Source organism: Rhea americana, unplaced genomic scaffold (genome assembly GCF_003343005.1).
Source record: "Rhea americana isolate MKP2758 unplaced genomic scaffold, rheAme1 scaffold_511, whole genome shotgun sequence".
Taxonomy (NCBI): Eukaryota; Metazoa; Chordata; class Aves; order Rheiformes; family Rheidae; genus Rhea; species Rhea americana.
The window spans coordinates 48,518-66,332 of record NW_028186659.1 but is presented as its reverse complement, the minus strand read 5'-3'; the positions used below and the strand labels follow the sequence as shown (position 1 = coordinate 66,332).

Sequence of the window (17,815 nt, the reverse complement as noted above, 5' to 3'; positions counted from 1 at the left end):
AAAAAAAAAAAAAAAAAAAAAGTTAAATAGTTTTCTGCTGGGGTAGAAAGCTGAACCTGCTTTCTGGGTTTCAGGCTAGCATCAGAGCTGCAGCATAGGAGGGGTAAGATTGTGTAGCTAGAAGCGAGGGGTTGGGAATAAAAGAAAGGTGGAAGAGGGGCCTCCCTTATTTGGCAGAAGTGAACTATTAGCTTGGTTCAGCTGTAATGTGAAGCCTTGCTCTCAATCTTCATTTTCAGTTCACTCCCTTTCCCTCCTCTCCTCCTTTCCCCAGGATATACTTGCATGCTTCCAGATGCTGGTTCTATTTCCAAGGAGTGTTTTCCAAATGGAAAAGGGAAGAACTTGAGATTCACTGTCTCCTCAATAAAAGACATACTATATAGTTCTTGAGAGCCTTTTGCTAAAGGGAGTGCATTTTAGGGCATCCGGTAATAGGCAGAGCCTAAGGATATTACAAGAGCTTAAAAAATAGTAGCTGTATCCCCCTCCTGGTGAGGGGAGGAGGCATCTGCCTGAGGAGTCAGTGTAGGTTATGCTTGTGAAAGAGCTTCACTGAATGAGGTGATGATGGCAGTTTGGACTAAGGCCTCAGAGTTGATGGGACCAGACAGTCCTTGACATCTGGGATAAATGGCAGGGGCAGGGTGAATTCAGATTTTTCTGCAGATGTGTGGTGAGCCAGGCCTGAAGTCAGGTACCACGCTGCTGGGAAGGATTCTCCCCATCTTTGAAACGTGAATTACAGTTGCCCCAGATGCAGTTGCTTAAATAACTTCCAGGCCCCACTGGCAATTGGGAAGGCCTTGCGGGACACTGCTGCGGTAGTGCAGAGTGGACATCGTCTTATTGTGGGGATGCAATGGAGCCAGGGCAGTGCTGGAACTCAGGCTTCAGGCTGTTTGGGTGACTTTGGGGTCTGCTTGGTGTGTTGCTTTGGGAGGGGAGGTAGAGCAAGATGCAGCTGGCATATGTGTATACATGTATATATGTAGGGCAGCAGGCAAAACTGCTTGGGAACTGGCAAAGAACTTTGCTTCCACTAAATCATATAACAGTGTTTCTGTCTGAGGTTTGTTTTTGGTAAACCAGTGTATCCGCATTAGCCCTCGCTGTTTGTGTATGCAGCAGGGAGAGGTGGATTTGTAACCTGATGAGATGCACAGCCAAGTGTATACTTAGCAGGGCCAGGAGACAGGTGAGAGTGTGCATTTGGGAGACTCGATGGAGGCATCTCTTGACCCACAGTGACTGCTTTATGACTAAGGGAGCAGATAATGTGTCTGTCTACTGAATTTTATATAGCATGATGGTGAAGATGGTGTCACTGGAGAGTAGTGTGCCCAAAGCAGTTGGATGCAGTGAGCCTGTGTGTATGTGAACTGACCACGTAGCCATACGTGAGGTGAGGGCAGGTTGCAATTGGTGTGCTGCACAAATCAGGAATGTTTGGCACAGCTGTCTTGGAATAAGGAGAGTAGGGAGGGAAGAGGGAATTTGCCCCAACTTGAGAGTTGTTAGTATATAGAGATTTGTTTCATGCTATACTGCAGTTGAGTTTGAGCATTTAAATCTAAATTCTCCTTGTTTGTTTATGAAGACATTTTGGCAAAAATAGGATTATTGTGTGGTTGTGCTGCTTTAGGTGGTATAATTATACACAGGGTGGCTGTTACAGTGGATGTGTGATCTAAAGATGCAGTGAATAAAGGAGAAAACCAGTGTATAGATACTAAATAATGGTGCCACTGGATGTGCTAAGTACAAGGTGTCTTTGTTTTCAAGGAGATATATGCACATATAAATAATTTTAATCTCACATACTTACAGGACAGCTGCAAAATATATATATAGAAGACACATTTGGAAGAGAGCAAATGACATAGAAAATGCTGTATGTAATTTTAGTGGGAAGTCACTATTTTTTTTCGCCCTCTCCCTCCTTCCATCCCCTTGCACATGAGTTGAGCCTCTGGGGAAGATATTAGTGAAGGAGCTGGAGAATTGAAATCTTCTCGGGATCYACCACTGTTCTGATTGAGGTAGTGGGTATTAGGCAGGAGGCACRTACAGATGCAGGAACTGGTTGCAGTTTTTTCTCTGCTGTCTCCATTTCCTGCTCCTTCTGGATAGAGATATGTATCCTGGCACTCTTGTCCTCCACCTACATCTTTTTCTCATCTCTTGTAGTTACTTGCTGAGTAGTTGATGTTCTGGCAAATCTTTCAGTTGTACTTGAAATGGTACTTGAATGGGTTGTACTCTCCTCCTGTACTGCTTAACACTATTTGTGATAGTTGGTGTTTCTGTAAGCCAGTTTTAGCACGCAAATTCAGTGAAAAGATCCAGGAAATCTGTTCTGTTTTGGGCTTCTCTGCTGTTGCAATGATCACTCTGATGATGATCAAGCTATTGCTGCTGATCCCAGCAGTGCAGCAGCTACCTCGTGGAGGGCTAAGGAATGCAGTGAAGAAAGAAGCAACCTTTTCAGGGTTTCAGGGCCTTATTAGAAGACACTTTGTACTCAGCCCAGAAATGCTGAGGGCATACTAGAGTTCGCATATGGGACTGCAATAATCAAATAGTGTTGGGAGGAGGCAGGGAGGAGCACGTGAGATGGTCACTTCACATACGTTAACAAAGAGATATTACAGTGCCAGCCGAAGACATCCTTCTGCGGAAGTTCCTAGTGAGGGAATATTTTAAAAAGGTGTTCCAGAGAGTGAGAATAAAGGCTGATAGACTTATAAATAATTACTCAGATACCACTGGAGGAGCAGTTTGAAGAAAGGAACTCATTTGAGAGGTGGGTGTGGTGTAGAGAGGGAAATGGGAATTTCCTCTGAAATTTGTTTTCAAAAGCTGGACTGTAGAAGGAATGTTGAACATAATGGGGGGAAAGAAGGCCTGAAATAAATAGGTAGTTCCTTTTTTTTTTCCTTTTCTCTCTCTCTCTCTCTCTTTTTTTTTCTTTTTTTTTTTGCGCACCGTATGCTCCTGGCAAGTGTTAGCTGAAGATCAATTGAAGCACTACAGCTACAGAACATACTTGGGAACTGAAGACATTAAGCAGAAAGAGAGAGTGAATCTGATTAGCCCTACTTTTCATGCATTAAGCAGAAAGACTGACTGAAATGTGAGATTGCAAACAGATAATAGCAGTGCGCTCTTGAGGTACCACCATGACCCAGCATAGGGGGTGGCGAGTCTAACCATGCTAGAGAATAATTTCTTGTAATGGAAGCTGCTTGCTTCTGTGTTGTGGTTTCTGTTGCACTTTCTAATTATCTTATTCAGTGCTGTCTGCCATTTTGAGTCTGGCCACATGGGATAGCTCAGCCCCCTGGAATGTGTGCCCTGTTGAGCACTTCTGTCCTGAATAGTAACTGTAGCTCCAGTAGCCAGAAGGGAAGAGGTGCCAAGGCTTAGGAGTCCTAGCTGTTTTCCCCTTTATTTCCAGGAATAATGGAAGCAACAGCTGCTGCTTTTGCCATGCTGGGAAGGCTGGGTGCTTCTGTTGTGTGCAAAACTAGTACTTTTGCTTTTGGAGGAAAGTTAAGAGAGTTTGCTGGAAGAAGGTTCCTAGTGACCTGAAAGAATGGGTGTCTGTCAGTGCTGCTTAAAATAAAAGCTCACTTTGCTTCCCTGCAGGCCTCCGTGTCCTCTAAGGCCTCCTGCTATGCTAGCCGCTGTCTCAGCACAATACGGAGACYGCTCGTGAATACTTGGCCCCTACACATCATGTGCACTCTCTCTTGATATACCTTTTTGCTTATGTGGTGTGTGGTAGCCCAGGAAGCTGTGGGAAGGGCTGTCCCCTTGCCCAGCAGGCAGATACTTTGCTTTTGCCTGAGCTTCTCATTAGGTTGAAGGCTTTTCTAATTCCAACACATCATTTATTTTCTCACTGAGCCCTTCTGATGCTCTGTTACCTAGTCCTGGTGGGCAAAAAGGACTCCTTTTGGAGAAAAGATTCCTTTTGGAGCTCCTCAGCGTGCACAGTGCTGTGGGTGCAGGTGAGCCTCTTCCRATCTCTGGCCTCTCCTCTGTGGAGCAAAGGCAGCAGCAGAGAAAAGAGGCCGGCAGAGTCTCGGCCTTGTCGGCTTGAGTTGGAAGGATCTGCTTTCACAGAGCAGCGCTGGTTTGGCTTGCAGCTGGTAAAATCCAAACATCCCCTGCATGCTGCTGTTTTCTGTGTCGATATGGTGACCTCTTCCACAAGACAACCTGCATCCTCCCCCCCCCCAACCTCCCTGGTTTTTGTTTGTTTGTTTGTTAATGGAAAGCTTAAATAATCATTTCCAAAACTCTGATGTGGATGGGGGGAATGCAAAGGACATGTGGGCAGTGAAAGAGTACAGCTYGGCTTCAAGTATTTGAACAAACCAGTATATGTGAGAAAGCTCTCATATATAATGCATGTGTGTGTATTATGTATATTTTTAGGCCAGAAGGRACAGGTCAGACTAGTGTTTCTGTGACCTTTTCCTCAACTGGGTCTTGCTTTTCCTGCTGCTGCCTCCCCTTGCCTGTTGGGGGACTTCCATTTCCTCCCTGCTGACCTGCGGTGCTGTAGGCTACCTCCCCATCGTCGCGGCAGCTCCCCGCTCTGGCACAGAGCCCAGGCTAATAATCCCCGCAGACTTTACTAGCTTGTGCTGTACTCCATGCCTTGCTGTATAGGAGATGGTGTGTTAGGTTGTGGCTTGTATGACTTTCAGTATTGTGCTGGCCCGGGAATCCCACCCAGCTGCATCTGTGTGAAACCCAAACCTTGCAATAAGCACAGACTGGATGTTTCGTAGAGCCCGGCATTTCTCAGCCAGGTCTCTTGCTTCCCCACCTGCAGGTAACCAGCTAGCATAGATGTCGTCCAAACACACCTTCTAATTGTCTCTGGCTGTCCGGATGATTGCCAGCAGCATGGGGTTCGGGTGGAAGCAGGAGGTGTTGATAGTCCGGAAAGAGAAAATTCATCAGGTTCCAGAGAGAGTAATGAAGATCTCCTCTCACCACTCTCCCCACGCATCAAAGCACACTTAAAAAATAGAGCGTTCATCTTTGACCCCCATTAATGGCTGGCTTGGTTTGTGTAAGAGTTTTATGAGTCTGCTGCTGCTCCCACGGAGTTTAATTATTTAAGAGCATGAGGCAGAGGTTTGTGCTTTCACTGCTGATGCTCCAGGGTTCAAGCCCTCCTGACAGGCCAAGAGGGGTTGGTTACAAATGCAGCCTGCCTCCGTATGAAGCTGTGTGCTCTGAGGATCCTAATGGAAGTGAGCTGCAGCTGTGCTGCCCTTGTACCTGGGAGTGTATCATTCTCCCCTTGTATGAGCGCCATGTGATCATATTGCATCAAATTCAAGGCCTGCATCCTTATCTTCAAGGTACTTAGTGGTCTGGACCYGAGATACTTTAAATGACTACCCAAAGCTGCAGGGCGAGCATGCTTGTTGCTGATCCTGCTTGTTGCTTATGCTACAGCCCCCTCCCCCTGGTCAGATGCTTTGGAGCGGGTATAAGACTTTGGCCATGCACCTGATTTATCAGCACTGGGCCACGTGCTCTTCCTTTCTCCTACTGGAGCATGCCTTCACTTGCCTTCTCACTACTAACAGCCCCCTCCCATTTCCCCTCGCTCCAGCTCCAGACTGCAGGAACCACTTTTCCTACTGTAATACTGCACCTTCCAGTCTGCATTTCCCTTCCCTTTGCAGTACCTTAGCTTGTTCTTGCACTTTTCACTCTTCCTCATCCAGCTCTTTTTTTCTCTTAATTGTCCCAGTACTTGGGAACACAGAACAGCCCTAAGGTACAACTGGGCGACTCGCTTATGTGCTCAGAGACCTTTGTGCAGTTTGTGTTTCCAAATGGGCAGTAAGCCAAGTAGACCATGAGTATTTCTATGCCATCCTGTTGACTGTTCAGCCTATCTCCTAGTGGGAAAATTCATGACTTCAGGTTGGTTGATTGGGCGGTGGGCTGGTTTGGCAGGTCAGTCGGCCTTGCGGACTCCTGCTGGCCTTCTGGCTGCTGTTGGGACAGGTACGTTGCCCTTGGGGTTAAGCTGCCTCTTCCATTGGCTGGWCCTGAGGGCTTGCAGGGCTTGTCAGTGTTGAAATGCAACCGTTGCAGCTGTTTTGGTGCATGACTGTAAGCGGAGGCTTGCTTCAGAACAGAAGTGGTTGTTCGATTGATGTGGGTGTGGTTGGTAGCAAAATGAATTTATGGGCAGGCTGGGAAGCCTTGTTTAACGTGGAAGGCTCACACTGTGTTTCCGTGACCATGCCATCAATAATGAAGATGCCTGTCACAGCAGACGCCATGCTGGAGAGTCGCCTGGTGTGTTGTTTGTTGCTTCTGAATGTTGAGCTCATGGTGTACTCTGGGGCTCATCTGGGTACTGTTTGCTGCCATTTCTTCCCCACCCTGAGCTCAGGGGCCACCAGAACCTTCATCTCCTCCCATTTGCCCTTCTACATGTCTACCCCTCCTGTTTTATGCCATAGCAAGGGCCTGAGCAGGCTCTTGGCTGTGTGCCAATGGTCTCTTTATACTTTACCCTATTATACTTTTATTCTGTTTTATATCTTTCCACTCCTTTCCCTGTTCCTATTTCATTCCCTTTGGTATGGGACTCTCATTTCAAGCTATAGTGGGAGATTGGGATAAGCTGAAATGGCAGCAAGAGATGGAAGGGAGGAGGAGTTATACTAGTAGATATCAGTTTCTGCCATCATCTAATTCTTTAATCTGCTGATAATTATGGTCCTAGTTAAATCAACTGGATCTGCTAGACAAATGCCAGCTGCTCTGTGTCCTTCTGCCTCCATATTCTATTGTTTTTCTATTTTTTTTCCTGAAAATTAATAGGATTCTGCTCATTGATGATTAAAACATCGCCTGGAATTTTGGAATGGATCAGATGCATCAGTCAAATATTACCACATTGCACCCAAAGAGAGGAATGCCATCCAGTTGGGGGTAGGGCTTGTTTATTTCTTTCTTTTCTTTTTTTTTTTTTTTTCCCCTTTCCATCAGTGTCTGGAGTTGGTGGAAACCTTTTTCCTATTTTAAATGCAAGAATTTTTAATAGAAAATACTAGTTTTCAAAATGGATTCTCTCTTATGTGAAAAATTGACAGCTTCCTTTTCTTTTGATGTGGATTGTTTTATTCAAAATGTTATTAATAAACTTGAGTTTTTCCAGGATTTTGGTAAAATCCTGGTAGCTATTTCAATTATTTTGAGAGGCAAAGTGTTTGTTTTTTTTTAATGAAAAATAAATTTATGTTCATTACTAAGAAAGATGAAAATAACTGATTTTAACTTTCTTCAGCAATGTCAACGTTGAGGTCATTAGTCCCAGAATAAACCAATACCCCTGCATAATCTATGCCCCTCACAACAAGGGAGAGGAAAAAGAAAATTTGGTAGAAAGCTGCATTTTCTGATGTACTGCTTATGCGTACTTGGCTTCTGTGGCAATAGATTTAGCATGAGACCTAGAATGAAATAAAAGATCTGGGAGAATGCGAATCTGGAGCCTTGCACTTTTAAAGTACGTGTTTCAGCCTGAGCAGCAGGCTGAAGTGGCTTTTTGGCTTCCTTCCATTTCCTAGTGCACAGCTACCCATTATCCTCTCGCTGGTATGCCACTTGGCTATTTCAGCAGGGAGATTGTGGAGAAAAACACTTATCTGGCTCTCAGAAGTGGGATGGACTTTCCAGGTCGGGAATGAGAAGTGCGTTAGGATATGTGTCCAAAAGTAATGCTTCTCCRGTGTTGCTCATTTGAAACCCAAAGTTCCTTATGTTTCGCATCGATTTCCTGTTCTTTCCCTTTTCTTGTTAAAATTGGTTTTGACTCAGAAATGAAGGGTCTTAAAGCTGAGGTTTTTGATAGAGTTCACCACAGAATGATTCTTTTCTCTTCAGTATGTAAGTTTCCTGAATGAATGATTTCGAAGTAACATCTCCCTGCAGAGCCTGTCTCTGTTACGTCTTTAGACTATCACAGCAACAGTGAGACTGCTACCGCAATATTAGTAATTTATGCATATCCCTCATTCTGCACCTTTGTCAGTCATCCCAGCCTCGGCAGGCTGGGAGAGATGAGAAAGACAAGTATATGTTTGCTGCTATTCTCCCTGCATTTCTTCTGAGGGTAGGGAGAGGTTTTCAGTCTCCAGAGACTGCCTATCTGGAACCTTTTAGCAGTGCTAAATTTACAGAAATAATACCAGAAAATAGCATAATGGTGTCTCGTTTCAGTGATCTCTGCTTGCAGTTGCTTATATTGGACTCTACCACAAGCGTAGCTCAGATGYTCGTGAGCTCTCTGTGGTTGCATAGGTAAGGAGAGGCGAGCACTCTATGGGTCTCTTCTGTGCGATGAACCCAGCCAAGGTTTTGCTGTGTGTATGTCATGAACCCCAAATGCTTCTGTGCTACTGTGGTTGTGCAYTGCTTTCCTCAAAACCAGGCTTCGTGTCCTTGATTGACTTTCCCACCCYCTTTTGAGGAAGGGAGATGGTCAGATATTCTGAGCCAGTCCTGCTTGGGGTGAGGGAGGAACAGAAAGTCTGATCAAAATGAAAATTGGATCTCTAGAACCAAGGCTGACAGGAGGTTGTCACAAGAAAGTTTAACTAGTTTAAATACAAACTATTTAGTGTGTCTGCATTTGTGCTGAATTGTATGGTTAACTGTTGCAGCGTCGTGCTCTATCTGAATTAGCATTTGTCTGGACACCTTTTAGCTTGACTGTCTGCTAGGTACCTCTCCTTCAACGCTGGTCAGAAGCACTGYGCTTCTTGTCAGGGAGTTTTGAAAGGCCACTGATGCAGTGTGCATGAACCTAGTTGACGTGTTTCAGCTAGTCTGTGTTCTAGCAGGTACTGAAATGTTTGAGTCAGATCAGTCTACTCTGAGTAGTGTTTAGCAAGCAGGTGAGCAGTTTGCAACAAGCCAGAGTGTTGATTGACTGCAGGCAATGGGGACTTCTCATAGGTTCTGTGCTGCTGAGCTGTAGAGAGGGATAGGAATGTCTCTTAAGCCTGAAATAGCTTTACTGAGGGGGGAGAGAGAGAGAGATATTTCTAGAATAATTATTGGGGTAAAACTAATGTTACTTTAAAACTATTTTGTATTGTTTTAAATTCTGGCTTTGAACATCTTRATTTGGGAAATTTTGTCTTGAAAATTGCTGTGCGTGTACAGAAGGATCTACAGAAAGATCATAGATAGAAGAAACTTGGTCTAATTGTTTTATGTGGCAGCCATTGAAAGATCTTTTCATTTGAAATTGAATTTTTTTGCCATGTTTTACATCTTTGTAGTTCAAACATACTCTCCTCCAAAGTTCTCTGTATTGTTAAGTCTCCCTGAGAACTTGTATGTACAGTTTGGAGAAAGCAAGATATATCTAAGCTAAGAAAACAAGGTTTCTTGAATCTGAATTGTAATATGGATGTCCAAGTGCCTTGCTGTCTGGTGAACACTTACAGTTCAGAAAAAAGCTGGACCCCTTGTTGGACTTCGAATTGCTTGGTTGCAGCCTTGAGAGTAGCCCTTTTTTGCTGATAAAGGACTAGAGCCTTACTCAATGACTGTGCAGGCTTATGTGCTTTAACTACTATATGTAGACATTTGTAACAACTGACTTGTTGCTGATTTGGAAGACTTTTTTTTTTTTTTTCCCTCCTTTACAAAAAGTTACTTTAAACAGGGAGCTGTTCAGCAGGTTGCAACCAGGATTCTATAATAAGATCTCTGTTCGCTCTCCTTACTTTTTCACATGCGAAGTTGTGGCTGTAATTATATGACAGCTGCCCTCTTGGCTGACATGCAGCAGATTGAGCTGGGGATCTCCAGAGCTAAAAGTGTGAGCTGCTACACTGTGAGCTACAGCTCTGTAGCTGGAGGCTGTAATGATCTATATCCTTCATGACTGAGTGTAGAAGGGAGCTGCAAAAAATACTCACTGAGTTAGGCTGAGTACATAGTACTCACTATGTGGCTGGTTACTTCCTGGGTGCACTGAAACTTTTCTTAGACTGGTTTGTGAAGATTGTCTTCAACTTACAGGTGCTTTAAAATAACACTCTATTTGTTTTGTCTACCATTTTGAAGTCTTTCTACCTTAAGTAAAATAACCTTCCTTGCTTGTCTAATTCCTGAAAGAGATGTTAGTCAGGCACAGGCATTTGTTCCTGTGTGCTTACATGCTGCTGGGTACAAGAGGCTTGGATGCTACTGAAGTCTTCTGGCTGTAATGCAGAATAAGTCATTTTTAAGAATACTAACCGCAATGTGAAAAATCCAAAGGCATTGGGGATTGTCAAACAAACTTTTATGCTTTGCTATAACAATAGGTTTTCACAGATGGCATAGTGGGAGCTTTATCAAAGCGAGRGAAGGAGAAGCTGGAATTGTTGGAGTCTGACCTGTCTTCTAAGGACCAGGAAAACCTGAGCAGAGCCAAAATTTGAGGCTGAGGAAAAATCAAGGGAAGCAGAACCATGTGGAGCTTCATGAGTACTGTCAACTGTGGGTAGCTTCTGCAACTGATGTTGTGGGAGAGGGGGAAGTGTGTTGCAAGTTGAGACATTAATTTTGAACTTTGTGATGTTCTTAACACTTCTTTTCCTCCACCTCCCCCCCCACCAAGAAAAAAAGAGAGATGAAAGTCTACTAGTAGAGGCAAAGTATATGTTCCTGTGGAACTGCACAGTTCAGAGCCAAATGGATCCTTCCCCCATTAAAAATGTGAAAATAAAACATGAAGGGGAATCAATTAAACATTTAAATAAAGTCAAAATTGAAGAAAATCTTTTAAAATCTAAAGCACTAAGTGCTGGTCCAGTGGGTCTGTAACTTTCGTGATATCATATCCGTTATTAACAGGAACGTTCTGTGCTATAAATGAAGATCATTTCCACGTATGCTAGGCTTTGTCCAATTACACAAGTCTGACCCTGCTAAATCATGGTTTAGGTAACTCTTTCCACCCCAGTCTTTTTCTCCACTGTCTTTTTTTTTTTTTTTTTTTTTTTTTTTTTTTTTTTTTTTTTACACAAATTCATGCACACTAGGTTAGTATAAAGATAACTAAAGCAAGTCCAAAAAGGGTCTTATCTGCCTCCCACCTGACATTTCTGTCCTGTACCACCAGTGTCATCCCATCAGTTGTGCTGATGCAATTACTAATAGGACAGTAGTGTAAAATGGATCAATGACCTTATATAGTTCAAAAATCCCATCCCTCCAAATGCATGAAATGACCCAAGTTAAAATGATCTAGTTGATGGTGCATTTTTGCAAGCAGCAGTGCTGGCAGAACCGGGGAAGGGATATTGCAGGAGGGAATTTCTTAAGTCAGTGTTACTCCTGAAGGAGGCGCCTTGTGGGACTCTCCCCTTAGGCTATCTCACTGGTCTTAGGGCTCTATTCGCTACAGCCTGTCTTGTCACTCTTTACAGAGATAGCAGGATGAGACTTYCTGCATTTCCCTTGGGAGCCCATTCCTCAGTCTAATAGACTTCACTGTCAGGAAACATTTCCTGATTATGCTTTAATCATGGGTGTCAAACTCCTGGTCCCTGGGATGACCTTAGCCTGCATCAATACAAGTGTCTTTCTTGCATGCACTGCTTAGAGTCAGCCCTCCCTCTCCTTTTCTGCTTTGGCATTTATTGCAGGCAGCTGTTTCTTGACTTGAACTCTGTTGTCCTTAGCACCGTTCTGCTGTTGGAGGCAGTTGCAGATGTACAGAGCTGGGAGCCCACATCAAGGGCCTGAGCTGTGATCTGAGACATGCTAGTCACTCGGAGTATGTTTTCAAGAATCTGGACTGCTGGCAAGTAAGCAGATACACGCTGATGCAGCATTTGTATGTCTCTGCACCTTGGATAGAGCCAAATGAAAGGAATCTGTTACAACAGAGCTATTCTCTGACCTAATTACATTACTGTCAAACTCCGGAGCATGGGTAAGACTCCAGTGTATCTCTGCAATCAGTTTAAGCAGGGCTTTCAATTTCCTTTATGTTACAGTGTTTACGAGCCCTCTATGTTAAAGGGCTAGGGAGAGCTGTTGGTCTGTGAGGCTGTGGAAATGCCAATTGTGAGGCTCCACAGTGAAGCCTATATGCATAGTGTATCCAGTTTGGCAGGAACGGGGAAAAAAATCTGCCTTGCTATCTGTTTAAGCAGCCTTCTTTTCTTTTCCTTTTTTCTTTCTTTTTTTTTTTTTCTTTTCCTTCTTTTCCTTCTGTCAGGTTGCGGTGGCTGGCAATGAGAGGATACATAGATTTCCTGGGAAGAACATATACCCACTGTGTCACAGGCCTGACGTGTGGTAACTTTCTGGCTGCACTCAAAAAAATTTTTTCCCCTAGTATACAGATGTCGTTTGGCATGTGTGGACTTAGTGTAAGTTTTTGCTGCCTTCCAAAATCTCTCCTCTTCATTTGTTGCCTTTTGCTGAACTGTCTCAGTTCCTTGCATTCCCTTTCCAAGATAGGATGCATAGAACAGGTTTCAATGCTGCAGAGGTGAATACATCTTTGATTTATGTCATATCATTTATAAAATTTGTTTTATTTTCTAATCTGTTCCTAGTTTAGTCAGGCATTTTGCTTACACTCAGCTCTGCTTCTGCAATCTCTGTAGACCTTGCTATGTGATGTGTATATCTTTCTACAGAATGGATGTAATTAATCCAAAAACTATCTGAACTAAATCCAAAACTAGCAGGTGTATGAACTGTTTAGGTACTGGCCAGCTGAACTGTTAACAACTGCAGTGATTGTGAACACCAGAGGTCTGAAGTACTTCCTTGCTTCTTCCCATGACCTCCTTCTCTGGCCCCAGGCTGGACCCCCCCAACATCCTCATCCTGTTTCTGTGTTGTCCTCATACAGTCTCCACTCCTTGCCTGCCTCAAGTCCTCATCCTCCTCTGAGCGCCTTGTCTACCATCAGTTGGCTCTCCCACATAGTTCTGCCTTTCCTGACTGTAGTCCCTGCCTTGCAAGGCACAGATTTTATTTTATTTTATTTATTTATTTATTTATTTTGCCTGTCCCGTCCCTGCGGGGGGAAACAATAGTTGTGCTTCTTCTAGAGGTGCATAAAACATGGCCACAGAGTCACCAGATTTTAGGGCTTTTTACATTTTGTTTGGCTCAGGTCATCTCTTTACAGTTAGCCTTGCATAAAGCATCCTTCTTCCTTTATCTTTGTTTTCCTGAGGTTTGCCTGCAGTGTCTTAGTCCCTTGGAGCTATCTAAGTGACTTGGCTGTTGAATCTGAGGGTGTAGTTTTACGAGTGATTCTCTCTGCAGCCCATGCTGCTGCTGCTCCTGAGCTGCATGTACCGGTACATCTGAGCGTGCTGCTGCACGCTGAACTGGATCAGGGAATTGATGTGGATTAAAGTAGCCGGGGTGGGGAGGAAAGCCGCTTAACTCAGCGATTTGCCCGAAGAAATACTTGAAAAACTACAGTTTAAGGATAAGGGTGCTTTGATAGCCCTTTGACTAACAGCCTCCTGGTTTAGGAATCGCTTGTTTTAATGCAGAGTTGCTGCCTCCCACCCTTCAAACCTTCTTCCCCAACCAGTAACAACAACAGGTCTCATTCAGGTGCAGAGCTACTGCTACAGGCTACTATGTGCTGTGCAGCTACTCCAGGAAAGCTGGGCCACAAAGCACTGCAGAAGGGTCTAGGACCTGTCAGAGAAAAAGTGGACGTGTGGCAAAGAATATGCAAAGTCACTCTTGCAGCATCCTAGACTTAGAAGAAGCTAGTTCCTTTTCCTAATGGCTGGTCTTCCTTTACCTTGAAACTCACTGATTTTGAGGGGTGTTGCTGTGTCACCAGGCTGCTGGGAAATGTAGTGTACCTCTGACACCAGCCTAAAATTTTGAAAAAATTCCCCCCCCCCCACCTAACCCCGTAAGCTGTGCTGAACCTGTCCCATGCCTTTTTGGTGAGAGGTTCCCCTGTCCGGCCACTTTTTTTCTTGCTCTCCCATTACGTTTTCGCGCACCCTTCCCTGCCTTATTCATTTGCATGCTCCCAACTTCATGCTACCCTGGGTTTAGTTTTTGTTGTTTAAGATCTTCGTTTCTTTAATGACAGCGGGAACTGAAGGCTGTTCGCTGTGGGGGCTGTGGTGCGCGGCTGTGCTTGAGGTAATGAGACTTGATGAAAACCTCTTGTTACTGTGGCAAGATTTCTTCCTTCTCTGTATTTAAGAAAGGGGGGGGGGAGAGAAAAGGAAAAGTGACAGACCCTGCTGRGTATGTTAATATATTTTTAATGGCTTGCATGTGGCTAGCAGAAGACTTACTTGTCCAGCCTGAGAGAAAAGTGGAGCAGCGTGTTGTTCTTGTGCTCCTTTGGCTGAGCTTAGCCAGAAGTTGGAATGAGGGAGAGAGAGGGTTGGGTGAAAATTCCACGGAAATCCTGATGGTATCAATGAAATCTGCTAGAGATGGAGGGGGGTTGGCAGGAGAAGAAGAAGGTTGGATCCCAGGCACCTCCTCCCCTCCCCCTCCCCAAATCCTTCTCTTTTTCTGGAATATTCTGCCGTCTGTGATCATCAAGAGAGCGACCGTCTCAGGCTGTGGTATTCCTGCCAGTGGTGAGGGGAGAGGTTTTTTCTAAAGTAATTGCTGTATTTCCGAGGAGAAACAAAAGGGTTTACGCTACATTTGAGAGCGGGGAAAGGGAAGGGGCTGACAGGAGTTAATACAGGCTGGATAGAGCAGGGAGCTGCCGCTTGGGTAACAGGCTGTACTGGGCATTTTTGTCTTTTAAGCTTCGTACGCTATTTAAGCTGCGAGTAGAATGAGCCTAGTGGTCTGAGCCTGCTCCCTAGGGTCCCTTTTAACATTTATTTTGTTTTATTTCTGCTGCTCTCCTGTTTCCAACCCGTGCAGGGCGCGGAGCGCGCCGGAGCAGCGGGGCTGGGGTCAGGCGGCGAGGGGCCCCGGGCGCCCGGCGGGGCAGAGGCGAGCCGCCTGCGCGCCGCAGCCGCTCTAATGCCGCGCGGCCCGGGGGAGCTCGCTCGCTCGCAGCAGCGAGCCCTGGCGCTCACGCACGCTGATCAGACGGGGCTGCCGGGAGAGGCCGGCCCTCGCTGCCGGGCTGGCTGGAAGGCGTTATGGGTATGGACTGGTGAGACAGAGCGTCCTGCCCCCCGGCCTGCGCTGGTCGCAGGGTGCTTGGGGGAGCAACGGAGTTGCTCTTYGGTGTTAGCTGTCTCGTGCTTGCAAAATCCCAGTTAAGGGTGATGCGATCTGGGGCAGAAAGGACAGGAATCAGGTGTGCTGTGAAAATAGCCCTTTCCCTGGTGCTGGCAACTTACTGTTCCTTAGGAAACGGCTACTGCTCCAGCTCAGTGTTTCCCCCGTGTTCAGTGGCAAGCTGAGCTGTCTCGGCTGCCTTAGAGGAAGTCTGTCTGCCTGATGCTGAGCCCCAGCGATTTGGGTGTCTCCTCCAAGCGAGGAAGTCGATGCGTGAGAGGCCTTTTCTGTTAAGGCCACGAAGGCATGTCAACAGCTGCAGAGGGGAGCGCACCCTCGGGCGAGAGGCCTTACGGTCGGTCGCTGTTGCGAAGACGAGCTAACGGGTTGCTTCCTTGGGTCTCTTGGCCAGCTCTGGAGTTGTGTGCGCGGGAGTTTCCTCGCTGTCCGTCTCCGGTTTCTTATTTCCTTCGAGTGACTGTGTGCTGCAAAATACTCTGCTCTTGATGAATGGCCCTTCCTGGTGGCAACATCTCTGGTTGTTCCCAAGGCACTCAGGGTCAAAGCTATATTTTTGACATCTTGGAAAAAATTAAAGGTTTGACTGTCTATTTAATTTTGGTGCCAGGGAATAGTGCTAGACTGGTAACTCTGGGGATATCCTCTGTAGCCTGCCCCTGCTAACGTGCCAGACTTTTGACTCCAAGCCAAACTGTCCCCTCTGATTTTAAGTAGCACAAAARCAGTTTGTGGGAGATTTCTCTGAGGATGTTGTAGATTTCTTTGTATCACAGAAGACTGGAAGCACATATGGTGAGTTACCATATCTGACTGGGGGGATGGCAACTTGTTAGCCCACAATTACTAAATTCCTCTGCTGATCTGACCATACCCTTATTTAGACTTAAATTAGCTTTCATCTGATTTAGTGAAAATCACTTGAGTTGTGAAGTAGTCAAATCCCTTATGTATTCTGTATAAATCTGTCCGCGCAGGGGTTTAATCCATTTTACCCATCCGCTTAAAGTATTTCAGCTTGACTTTCCAGTGCATCCCTGTGCATCCCTGTGCAGGCAAGTCTTGGTTTTCAGTGAGCATCCACTGCTTTCTTAACCCAGTTTTCCAGCTGGGCTGAAGTTGCTGACGGCGTCATGACTTATCCAGGAGCATGAGTGAATGTGAATTGGCACAAAATCAAAACCAGAGACCCACCAGGCTGCCTGTCCTGTAAATTCTGGACTGTTGAAGCCCTAGATTTCTTGAGTAGCCAACAATAACAGTCAGCTAATATAGTCATATACACACATATATGTGTGTGTGTGTGTGTGTGTGTATACACACACACACACACACACACACACACACACACACACAGACATATATTTTGTACTGAGGCCTCTTTTACTGATAGTGTGATTATAAAACAAAACATTCTTTTTTAAGTTTCCTTAAGCACATTTTCTAATGTCCAGACTAGTTTTAAAGGTGATCCAAAAAGAATGTTTGTTTTTCACTGGGCTCGTACAAATTTCTCCCCTCCCTCAATAGACTAAAAAATGGTATTGTCATCAGGCCTGATATATCTAAGCCTAAAATAAACTGCTGTTGAGGTATAGTGAATGGTTTCTATGAGCTATAATACTTTAATTGTAGGTATGAGAGTGTTGAATTTACTGGCTATCTTCAGATTAAAGCAATTGAATAAATAAAGTCTTTATATAGACAGTAATAAAAGTAAGTAAAGAACAACGAGAATGTGACATGGGCCAAATAAATACCATTTTCTTTTAACATCACAGCATTCAGTTTCTCACTACTTAAGAGGACATCATTTTCCTGGTCCTCTGATTGTCAGCCTTTCAGCTGGGACAAAACTTTCATTGCTAGTTGGGGAAAATGGTTGAAGTAAAGGGAACAACCAGGATCTTTTCTCCAAGTTGGTCTGTATTTAGTATGTTCTTTCTTTTTCTAAGTGTTACATGGACCCTTCTCCTATTTTTAAATTTTAAAATTAGTCTAAGATCATCTTTAACAATCTGGTGTTACAAGCCATTCACCCTCATACCCCCCTGTGCTAAGATACACTGTCAGAACCCTGCTTGTTTATAGGATTACTGTTAGCTTTATGTGTACAAGTCTGTGCAATGTAGTTTCTTACCTTCTAGTTGCTCACTGGGGAGAGCTGCAGAGAGTGATTTGATTTTTATAAGAGAAAATCATTGGGGAGGTTCTGAGAAGCTCGTAGAGCATCTTGCTGATGTTGCACACAGGTTAAGGTGGGCATGTTATTTTGGGAGGGGGGAAGGAATCTCATGACTGTGGTGTCCAAATCTCCTGTGCAGAGAGAGAGAGTACACAAGCCTTGGGGAAGGCAGCTGACGTGGATGCCTGTTGGGGTCCAACAACAGTGTCCCAGTGAAGTGGTAGCGAGGGTTTATTTGTTAACTTAATAATCCTTCATCCTGGACTTCTCCCTGCACCTTTTCTTATGCTCCCGTTAGCCCTTCACCCTCTTCGTGCCTCTGAAGTGCCATTGAGTGGTGCAAGGAATTGCAGCCCA

The 17,815-nt window shown here is 44.9% G+C and overlaps 1 long non-coding RNA gene across 2 annotated transcripts in view; it reads left to right on the top strand.

The window, feature by feature from the left end:
* Nucleotides 1-17,815, top strand: part of LOC146588441 (uncharacterized) — a 72,556-nt gene that overhangs the window by 6,901 nt on the left and 47,840 nt on the right. For both annotated transcript variants that reach the window (XR_014897422.1, XR_014897421.1), the window contains exon 2: nucleotides 6,874-6,984. This is a non-coding gene — a long non-coding RNA (uncharacterized LOC146588441). The remainder of the gene's footprint in view (nucleotides 1-6,873; nucleotides 6,985-17,815) is intronic.